This window comes from Pristis pectinata, chromosome 30, assembly GCF_009764475.1.
Source record: "Pristis pectinata isolate sPriPec2 chromosome 30, sPriPec2.1.pri, whole genome shotgun sequence".
Taxonomy (NCBI): Eukaryota; Metazoa; Chordata; class Chondrichthyes; order Rhinopristiformes; family Pristidae; genus Pristis; species Pristis pectinata.
The window spans coordinates 6,529,726-6,539,733 of NC_067434.1; the positions used below are offsets into that span (position 1 = coordinate 6,529,726).

The 10,008-nt window shown below is 44.6% G+C and overlaps 1 non-coding gene across 1 annotated transcript; it reads right to left on the reverse strand.

Moving 5' to 3' along the window:
• Positions 1–8,970: 8,970 nt before the first annotated feature.
• On the reverse strand, positions 8,971–9,043 carry trnak-uuu (transfer RNA lysine (anticodon UUU)). Its single transcript has one exon. It is a non-coding gene; the product is annotated as a tRNA-Lys (tRNA).
• Positions 9,044–10,008: the final 965 nt, after the last annotated feature.

Genomic DNA, 10,008 nt, shown 5'->3' on the forward strand with positions numbered 1-10,008 from the left:
GGAGGTTTGTGCTGACCCTTAGAATGAATTCTGATAATTTACCTATCACTTTAGTTAAACCAAATTACTTGGTTTATCCCCACCTCCCTTTTTAAACAACTGTATAAGTTAGCAGCCCTCCAATCCTCTGGGACCATTTCTGCAGCCAGAGAAGACTGAAAAAAGATGGTAAATCTCCAGCAGCAAACAATCTGCTGAGGGAACTCAGAGGGTCGAGAAGAAAAGGAATTGTCGACGTTTCAGGTTGAAACCCTCCATCAGGAGGGGATCAGATTCTCCTTATCCTTCTTGGAGAAAGTATTTAGGTCGGTACAGTAGCTTCTGCAACTTCAGGGCACCCAAAATGTTTCAACCCGTGGCCACAGCTTGTGAGGTTAAAACTAAGATCAATGTCCTTTCGGTCTGTACATGCGGGATGTGTAAGAGGGGAGATGGCCAGTATAAGGAGGAGTGGGGGAGTGGTCAAACAGAAGTCCGAGGTGATTGGTGGACCGAAAAGGGGTGAAAGATGACGGGCAGGTTGTGCCAGGATTGGGGGTGGGGTGGGGGGGGGGGTGGATTTGGGAGACAGTAGCAGGTGGATGATGGATGGAAATTTCCACCTTTGCTTCTTTTATCAGATTGGCACATGTGCTACCAGGGCTGGAGAATCGGAGTTATGATGACAGTTTGGATAAGCCAGGTTTTTCTCCTTGCGAATGAAGATTTAATTGAGGACTATAAAACGATGAATAGTCTAGATAGGATGGATAGTGAGGACCTGTTTTCCATTGCAGAGAGGTTAATTACCAGCAGACATAGATTTAAGGTGATTAGTGGGATGATTAGAGTAGATCGAAGAACATCTTACCGAGGGTGATGGTGGTCTGTAACTCATTGTCTCAAAGAATGATAGAGGTGGAATGCCTGGATGTCCACTGGATGTGTGGCCACCTACAGGGATACGTGCCAAAAGTTGGGGAATGGGATTAGCCTCAGTTGTTCCTTTTCAGAGGCATGGACAAGATGGGCCATTAGTTTCCCTAACTTTCAGTGATGCTCTAGTTGTGTAAATGATCAACTCTACCCATTGGCATTGAGGAAGACTTGTTCACAGAGGAAGACTGCTTGACCTTGTCTCAGGGCTCCATTCCAGAATAAGACTTGTGCAAATAGATCTGCTAGAGTTTGTACTGTGGCCCTTGCTGATGGAGAGCAGAGCCAGGAATGAGTTTAACTCCTCCAATCACAGCTTAGTTTCTGTTTAGAAATTCACACTCTATTTGCAGAATCACTAAACTGCCGAAAGTGAAAACCATCAATGTCTGAGGCCAGATTCCAAAACAGATAATCCTGGCAGAGTTCAGTTCTTCCTTATCCTTCCTGGAGAAAGTATTTGGTCGGTACAGCAGTTTCTGCAACTTCAGGGCACCCAAAGTGTTTCAAACTGTGACCACAGCTTGTGAGGTTAAAACTAAGATCAATGTCCTTTCAGTTTGTATGTGCGGGATGTGCGATAAGATTGATGTGCCTGGATTGTGGCTTCATCCTGCACCATGTGGTGACAGGTGTGAGGGGCAACCTCAGTCACCCAGTGAGGGTTTCTGTATTTCACTGCTGTCAGACTGTGCACCAGTGACCTGCTGTATTCTCTGGCAAATTGTTCCCAGGCTGCAATTCTGGATTTAATCAAAGCAACCACACCATGGTATCAATTTGATTACCCTGACACTACATTGGTTAGATCAACATTCTCTAGATCACTGTGACATTGATTATAATAGTTTCTTTTCAATGCACTAAAGCTTTGATCGATCCTGTTCAAGGGGACTGTGGAGAGAATGGGTGTATGGTACTGAGATAGAGGGATAGCCATGATCATATCGACTGGCAAAGCAGTGTTGAAGGGCTGAATGGCCTTCTTCTGCTCCCATTTCCTATGTTTCTACATTTCTATGTTAGCTAGGTTTCTGTTCTGAGCTTCCAATGATCATTGACTAGTTAGCTGACAAGAAGGCGTTTGGCATGTTTACCTTCATCAGTCAGGGCACTGAGTACAAGAGTTGGGATGTCGTGTTACATCTCCACAAGACGTTGGTGAGATTGCACTTGGAGTATTGTGTGCAGTTCTGGTGGCCCAGCTATAGGAAGGATGTTATTAAGCTGGAAAAGGTGCAGAAAAGATTCACAAGGATGTTACCAGGATTGGAAGGCTTGAGTAGAGGCTGGATAGGCTGTGAGTTCTCTCCCAGGCACGTAGGAGGCTGAGGGGTGACCTTATAGAGGTATATAAAATCATGAGGGGCATAGATAAGGTGAATGTTCACAGTCTGTTTTCCCAAAGTAGGGGAGTCTAAAACTAGAGAACATAAGTTTAAGGTGAGAGAGGAAAGATTTAAAAGGGACCTGAGGAGCAACTTTTTCACATGGTGGGTATATGGAATGAGCTGCCAGAGGAAGTGGTAGAGACAGGTACAATTAAGATAAGTTGAGACAAGATATCTTTATTCATCACATGTACATCAAAACACACAGTGAAATGCATCTTTTGCATAGAGTGTTCTGGGGGCAGCCCGCAGGTGTCGCCACACTTCCAGCGGCAACATAGCACGCCCACAACTTCCTAACCCGTACGTCTTTTGGAATGTGGGAGGAAACCGGAGCACCCGGAGGAAACCCACGCAGACACGGGGAGAACGTACAAACTCCTTACAGACAGCGGCCGGAATTGAACCCGGCTCGCTGGCACTGTAGTAGCGTTACGCTAACCGCTGCACTACTGTTAAAAGACATTTAGGCAGATAGATGGATGGGAAAGATTTGAAGGAATATGGGCCAAGGAATGAGATTCAGTCCCTTGCAAGGGGGGGACATTGAATCAGGAGAAGTAGAGTCAGTGTGGATAGGACTGAGGAACTGTAAGGGCAAAAAGACCCTAATGGGTGTTATCTACAGGCCTCCGAACAGTGGCATGGATATTGGGTGCAAGCTGAATAGTGAGTTAATGTTGGCATGTGGCAAAGGTAATGTCACAGTAGTTATGGGGGATTTCAATATGCAAGTGGACTGGGAAAATCAGGCTGGTACTGGACCCCAGGAAAGGGAGTTTATAGAGTGCCTCCAGGATGCATTCTTGGAGCAGCTGGTATGAGAGCCGACCAGGGAGAGGGCTATTCTGGATTTAGTGCTGTGTAATGAGCAGGATTTGATAAGAGAACTCGAAGTAAAGGAGCCATTGGGAGGTAGTGACCATAACATGATAAATTTTTATCTGCAATTGGAGAGGGAAAAGGGCAAATCAGAAGGGTCAATTTTGCAGTTGAGCAAAGGAGACTATGGAGCCATGAGGGAGGAGCTGGCTAAAGTTGACTGGGCGGGCATCCTAGCAGAATTGTCAATGGAACAGCAATGGCAGGTATTCTCGGGAATAATGCACAAGGTGCAGGATCAGTTTATTCCCCAGAGAAGGAAAGACTCAAAGAGGGGAAAGGGGCCACCGTGGCTGACAAAGGAAGTCAGAGATAGCATTGTGTTAAAAAGGAAGAAGTATGGCAGAGCCAAGCTGAGTGGGAAGATAGAAGATTGGGAAATTTTTAAGGTGCAGCAGAATTTAACTAAAAAGGTAATTTGGGAAGAGAAAATGAGGTACGAAGGCAAGCTAGCCAGGAATATTAAGGAGGATAGCAAAAGCGTTTTTAGGTATGTGAAGGGAAAGAAGTTAGTTAGGAACAATGTTGGGCCCTTGAAGACCTAATCGGGTGAAATTATTACGGGAAACAGGGAGACGGCAGTCGAATTTAATAAGTACTTTGGATCTGACTTCACGGGGGAAGACGTAAGAAATCTCCCAGAGGTAAGGATGGACAAAAGGCAGAGGGTGACAGAGGAACTGAAGTGGATTGACATTAGGAAAGAAATGGTGATGGGTAGACTAATGGGGCTGAAGACTGACAAATCCCCAGGTCCAGATGGTCTGCATCCCAGGGTACTAAAGGAGGTGGCTCTAGAAATTGTGGATGCATTGGTGATCATTTTCCGATGTTCCTTAGATTCGGGGTCAGTTCCTGAGGATTGGAGAATGGCTAATGTTATCCCACTTTTTAAGAAAGGAGGGAGGGAGAAAACGGGGAACTATCGTCCAGTTAGCCTAACATCTGTGGTGGGGAAGATGCTAGAGTCCATTATTAAGGATGAAATAGCGGCATATTTGGATAGCAATGATAGGATTGGGTCGAGTCAACATGGATTTGCCAAGGGTAAATCATGCTTGACTAATCTACTGGAGTTTTTTGAGGATGTAACCAGGAAAATAGACGAGGGAGATTCAGTGGATGTTGTATACCTCGACCTTCAGAAGGCATTTGATGAAGTGCCGCACAGGAGATTGGTGGGTAAAATTAGGGCTCATGGAATTTGGGGGCGGGTATTAACATGGATAGAAAACTGGTTGGCGGATAGGAAACAAAGGGTAGGGGTGAATGGATGTTTCTCAGAATGGCAGGCCGTCACTAGTGGGGTGCCACAGGGCTCGGTGCTGGGACCACAGCTGTTTACGATCTATGTTGATGATTTAGATGAAGGCATTGTGAATAACATTAGCAAGTTTGCTGATGATACAAAGTTGAGTGGCAGTGCGACATGTGTAGAGGAAGTTAGGAGAATTCAAGGTGATTTGGATAGGTTGGGTAAGTGGGCAGATACTTGGCAGATGAAGTTTAATGTGGATAAGTGTGAGGTTCTCCACTTTGGGAGCAGGAACAGGAAGGCGGATTATTATCTGAATGGTGTGGAGTTAGGTTAAGGGGGAAATACAAAGGGATCTAGGAGTCCTTGTTCATCAGTCACTGAAAGTGAATGAGCAAGTGCAGCAGCCAGTGATGAAGGCTAATGGAATGTTGGCTGTATTACAAGGGAATTGAGTACAAAAGCAAAGAGATTCTTTTGCATTTGTACAGGGCCCTGGTGAGACCACTCCTGGAGTATTTTGTACAGTTTTGGTCTCCAGGGTTAAGGAAGGATATCCTGGCTATAGAGTGCGTGCAGTGTAGGTTTACGAGGTTAATTCCGGGGATGTCGGGACTGTCTTATGCTGAGAGGTTGGAGAGACTGGGATTGTACACGCTGGAATTGAGAAGATGGAGAGGGATCTGATTGAAACATACAGGATTATTAAGGGATTGGACAAGATAGAGACAGGAATATGTCCAGATGTTGGGGAAGTCCAGGACCAGGGGCATGATTTAAGAATAAGGGCTAGGCCATTTAGAACAGAGGTGAGGAAAAACCTTCGCTTCTCCAGAGGGTTGTGAATTTGTGGAATGCACTGCCTCAGAGGTCAGTGGAGGCCAATTCTCTGGGCACTTTCAAGAAGGAGCTAGATAGGTTTCTTATAGATAGGGGAATCAAGGGATATGGGGACAAGGCAGGAACAGGATATTGACTGTTGAGAATCAGCCATGATCTCAAAATGGCAGTGCAGACTCGAAGGGCCGAATGGTCTACTTCTGCTCCTATTGTCTATTGTCTATTGTCTAAATGTAACCAAATGGGACTCCTCAGGTAGACAACTTTGTCAGCGTGGGCAAGTTGGACCGAAGGGCCTATGGTGTATACCTATGACGCTATGACTCTGTGACATCACTGAGTGTTGATGGATGCCCAGACCACCATGTGTCTCTGATTTCAGGCACTGAAATCCATTACACGGCATTAACATGTTGGAGCCGAGAGAATAAAATGATTCTAAATTGAAAGGGAAGTGGATATAATTGGCCTGACCTTGGCCACTGTAGTCAATGGCTGTTTACATCACGTTGCAAGTTTCCCAGCATCCAGCCAAGTAACACCAACACAATTCATCCATGGAGGGTGACGTGAGTGGGGGTCAGTGCGGGAAAGGATGGGAGGAAGTCTAACCAGAAACTATTTCTGCAAACAGTAAAAACCAAGCAAATAAGTGAGATGTGATTATCCATCAGCAACATTAATCTCTCTAAGCACGACCCACATTACTGGAGACTTTGTTGTTCTGAATAGACAGGAGCATTTTACAATGTAATATGTTGTTGCTGTATAGACTGCCACAGGATTACAGACGCCTGACTTACAGATACCTGTACATGCATGTAGTGGTTAGCACGTAAGGCTATTACAGCGCCAGCGACCCAGGTTCAATTAAGGCCACTGTCTGTAAGGAGTTCGTGCATTCTCCCCGTGTCTGCATGGGTTTCCTCCAGGTGCTCTGGTTTCCTCCCACATTCCAAAGACATACGGGTTAGGAGCTGTGGGCACGTTGGCATCAGAAGAGTGGCGACACTTGCGGGCTGCCCCCAGCATATTCTCAGTAACACAAAAAGATGTATTTCACTGTGTGTTTTGATGTACATGTGACTAATAAATAAATATCTTATCTTATCTTACATGCGAACGAGCGCCCATAATATTTTTAAATGGAAAAGTCTAACGTACATACATATGTTCATTCCTACAAATGGCAGAACTGGTGTCCTCTCTCTCTCCACTTTTAGTAATTGTCCTTTCTTATCAGTCTGATGTGGTTTTGATGCTACTCATTACAACACAGTGGAGGTGTGTTTCCTGTATCAAGTGATTTTTGTGTATTTTCTGTCTTTACGTAAAAACTGACTTAAGGACGTCTGTGAAAATGGAACCCATTCATTACCTGGGGGCAGCCTGCAGTCAGGCTGGCTGGTGTCCTTCTCAGACCAACACAACACGGGGAACATTGAGCTATTGCAATGAAACTTATTACGATACCCTTGTTTTCATGTTGTTTCTTGCTTTAATATTAACCCTCTCTGGGTGTGGATGTGAAGTAGTCAGCCAGCTTCACCACCCATTTTATGCCACTGGAAGATACAAACCCTTGATCATGTGAACTGAGGGCAAGAGGTGTTATGTAAGTGCAACCACTGACTTGCTGGTGTGTGTGAGCAGCTATCTCCCTCCCCTGTCCCCTGGGATCTGCCTCAACCTGTCCCGGCAGGGTAAAAGTAGTCACAGCTCACAGAACTGCACAGCCCAGAACTCGTTTAAAACTTTGTTAAGACTGACCAAGTGTCACAAAAAAAATATATAAATATAGGAACATGCGAGTAATAGAACATTGAAACTGCCAAAGGTTATAAGAAAAGCTGCACAATACTGTGCACTACCATGATCTCCATGCTCTAACACCATTACCCAGCTTCAACCTTTCTCTGTAACTCAGCTCACATACACACACTCTGAGTGCAACTCACTCTGGCGATCAATCAAATCCCCTTGTGTATAAGTGATCATCTCTGTGACAGCTTCCTTGCAATCTATTCTTTATCTTTAAATATTGCTGATAATTGTCACACTTTATTCTGCATTCTGTTATTGTTTCCCCTTGTACTACCTGAATGCACTTGTAATGAAATGATCTGTATGGATGGCATGCAAAACAAAGTTTTTCATTGTACCTTGGTACACGTGACAATAATAAACCAATTTACCGATTTATATGCACAGTGCTCTTTAGCTCTAATTGACGTCAAACATAACTCAGTGTGGCTTTCACCCAGTGGAGTGTGTTCAATCCTTCAAGGGATCAATCCTTCCATACATCCTCACAAATTGGTTGAGTTTGACCTGAACACTCCTAATTTTATAAACAAAAGTTACAATTTATTTCACAGCAACATCACCAGGGCTGGAGATCTTGAGTCATAAGGAAAGATTGGATAGGTTGGCACTCACCAACTTTTATCGATGCACCATAGAAAGCATCTTATCTGGATGCATCATGGCTTGGTCTGGCAACTGCTCTGCCCAAGACCGCAAGAAACTGCAGTGAGTTGTGGACACAGCCCAGCACTTCAGGGAAACCAGCCTCCCCTCCATGGACTCTGTCTATACCTCTCACTGCCTTGGTGAAGCCGCCAACATAATCAAAGACCCCACCCACCCAGGTCATTCTCTCTTCTCCCCTCTCCCATCAGGCAGAAGATACAGGAGCCTGAGGGCACATACCACCAGGCTCAAGGACAGCTTCTATCCCATTGTGATGACTATTGAACGGTTCCCTTATACGATGAGATGGACTCTTAACCTCACGATCTACCTTGTTGTGACCTTGCACCTTGTTGTCTACCTGCGCTGCATTTCCTCTGTAGCTGTGACACTTTACTCTGTATTCTGCTTTTGTTTTACCCTGTACTACCTCAATGCACTGTGTAATGAATTGATCTGTACAAACAGTGTACAAGACAAATTTTTCATTGTACCTCGGTACAAGTGACAATAATATTCCAATACTGCTACCAATCTCAACATTTTCCTGGAGGGAAGGAGACTGAGGAGTGACCATATAGAGGTTTATAAAATCTTGAGGGGCATACATAAGGTAGATGGTCACATTGTTTTTCCTAGGGTACGGGAGTCTAAAACTAGGGGGTGCATGTTTAAGGTGAGAGGGGAAAGGTTTAAAGGGGATCTAAGGAGCAGTTTTTCATACAGAGGGTGGTAGGAAAATGGAACGAGCTGCCAGAGGAAGTTGTAGAGGTGGATACAACTACAACATTTAAAAGTCAGTTGGACAGATACATGGATAATGGACAGGGACAGGGATTAATGTAGATAGGCACCTTGGTTAGCATGGACAAGTTGGGCTGAAGGGCCTGTTTCAGTGCTGTATACTGAGAATGTGCTGGGGGCAGCCTGCAAATGTCGCCACTCTTCCAGCGCCAACATAGCACGCCCACAGCTCCTAACCTGTACGTCTTTTGGAATATGGGAAGAAACCGGAGCACCCGGAGGAAACCCACGCAGACACGGGGAGAACGTACAAACTCCTTACAGACAGCGGCGGGAATTGAACCCGGGTCGCTGGTGCTGTAATAATATTAAGCCGACCGCTACACTACTGTGCCGCCCTAGAATTCTTGTACAAGATCAGCAAAAGTTCTGGTATTGAATGCAGGTGTAAAGCTTGTGATGTAAAGTTAGCACCTGAACAGGGACTTGAACCCTGGACCCTCAGATTAAAAGTCTGATGCTCTACCAACTGAGCTACCCAGGCTCTGTGTACAGATATTCCAAAACCTTACACTTCTTAGCATCCTACCATTCATCCTGACTTCCCTCACTTTGTCCTCCTCAATTGCATTAATTCACACTGCTGTGGATTGAATTCCATTGACCACTTTTGTGACCACCTAACTAGTGCACTGATATCATCCCAGAGCTTAGAACTTGTTTTTTCACTCAACCACACTACCAATTTTGTTATTATTTAAACAGGGCTCATACCTTTAAATTCTAGTCGCTAAAAGATATAACGAAAAGGAACAAATCTAATACTGAAGATACAACAGGCTGCAGATGTTGGAGTCCAGAACAAAAGACAAACTGCTGGGGGAATTCGGCAGGTCAGGCAGCATCTGTGGAGGGAAATGGACGGTCAACATTTTGGGTCAAGACCCTTCCTCAAGTTCAAATGAAATCCAGATGATGGATCTCAACCCAAAACATTGACTGTCCAATTCTCTCTACAGATGCTGTCTGACAAGCTGAGTTCCTCCAAAAGTTTGTTTTCTTCACTAAATCTAATAATGAACCCTGCAGAACCCCACTATACAGCCCTCCAGTCACTACAATTCCCAGTAATGATTATGCTTTGCTTTTTGTCACTGAGTCGCCTTTTAATCCAACTTGCCACTTTTCTTGGATCCTATGGGCTTTACTTGTAGATTGCTAAAATACATGGATGCTACATCAAATGGTCTACCCCTATTGACATTTCTTGTTACCTGCTCGAAAATATTCAAATGTTAAGCCCTGCACATCCTTTCCTATCTAAACCTTGCTGACTTTCTTTAATTAACCTGAGCTTCTCTAATTATTGATTTATGCCGTCCTTCAGAACGTTGTCCAGCAATTTGACCAACACCAATGTTAGCCTAACTGGCCTTAAGTGATTTATTGAACAAGTGACTTGTTCAATATCTCTCTCCTTTTAAACAATTCCACTGTATTTGCCACATT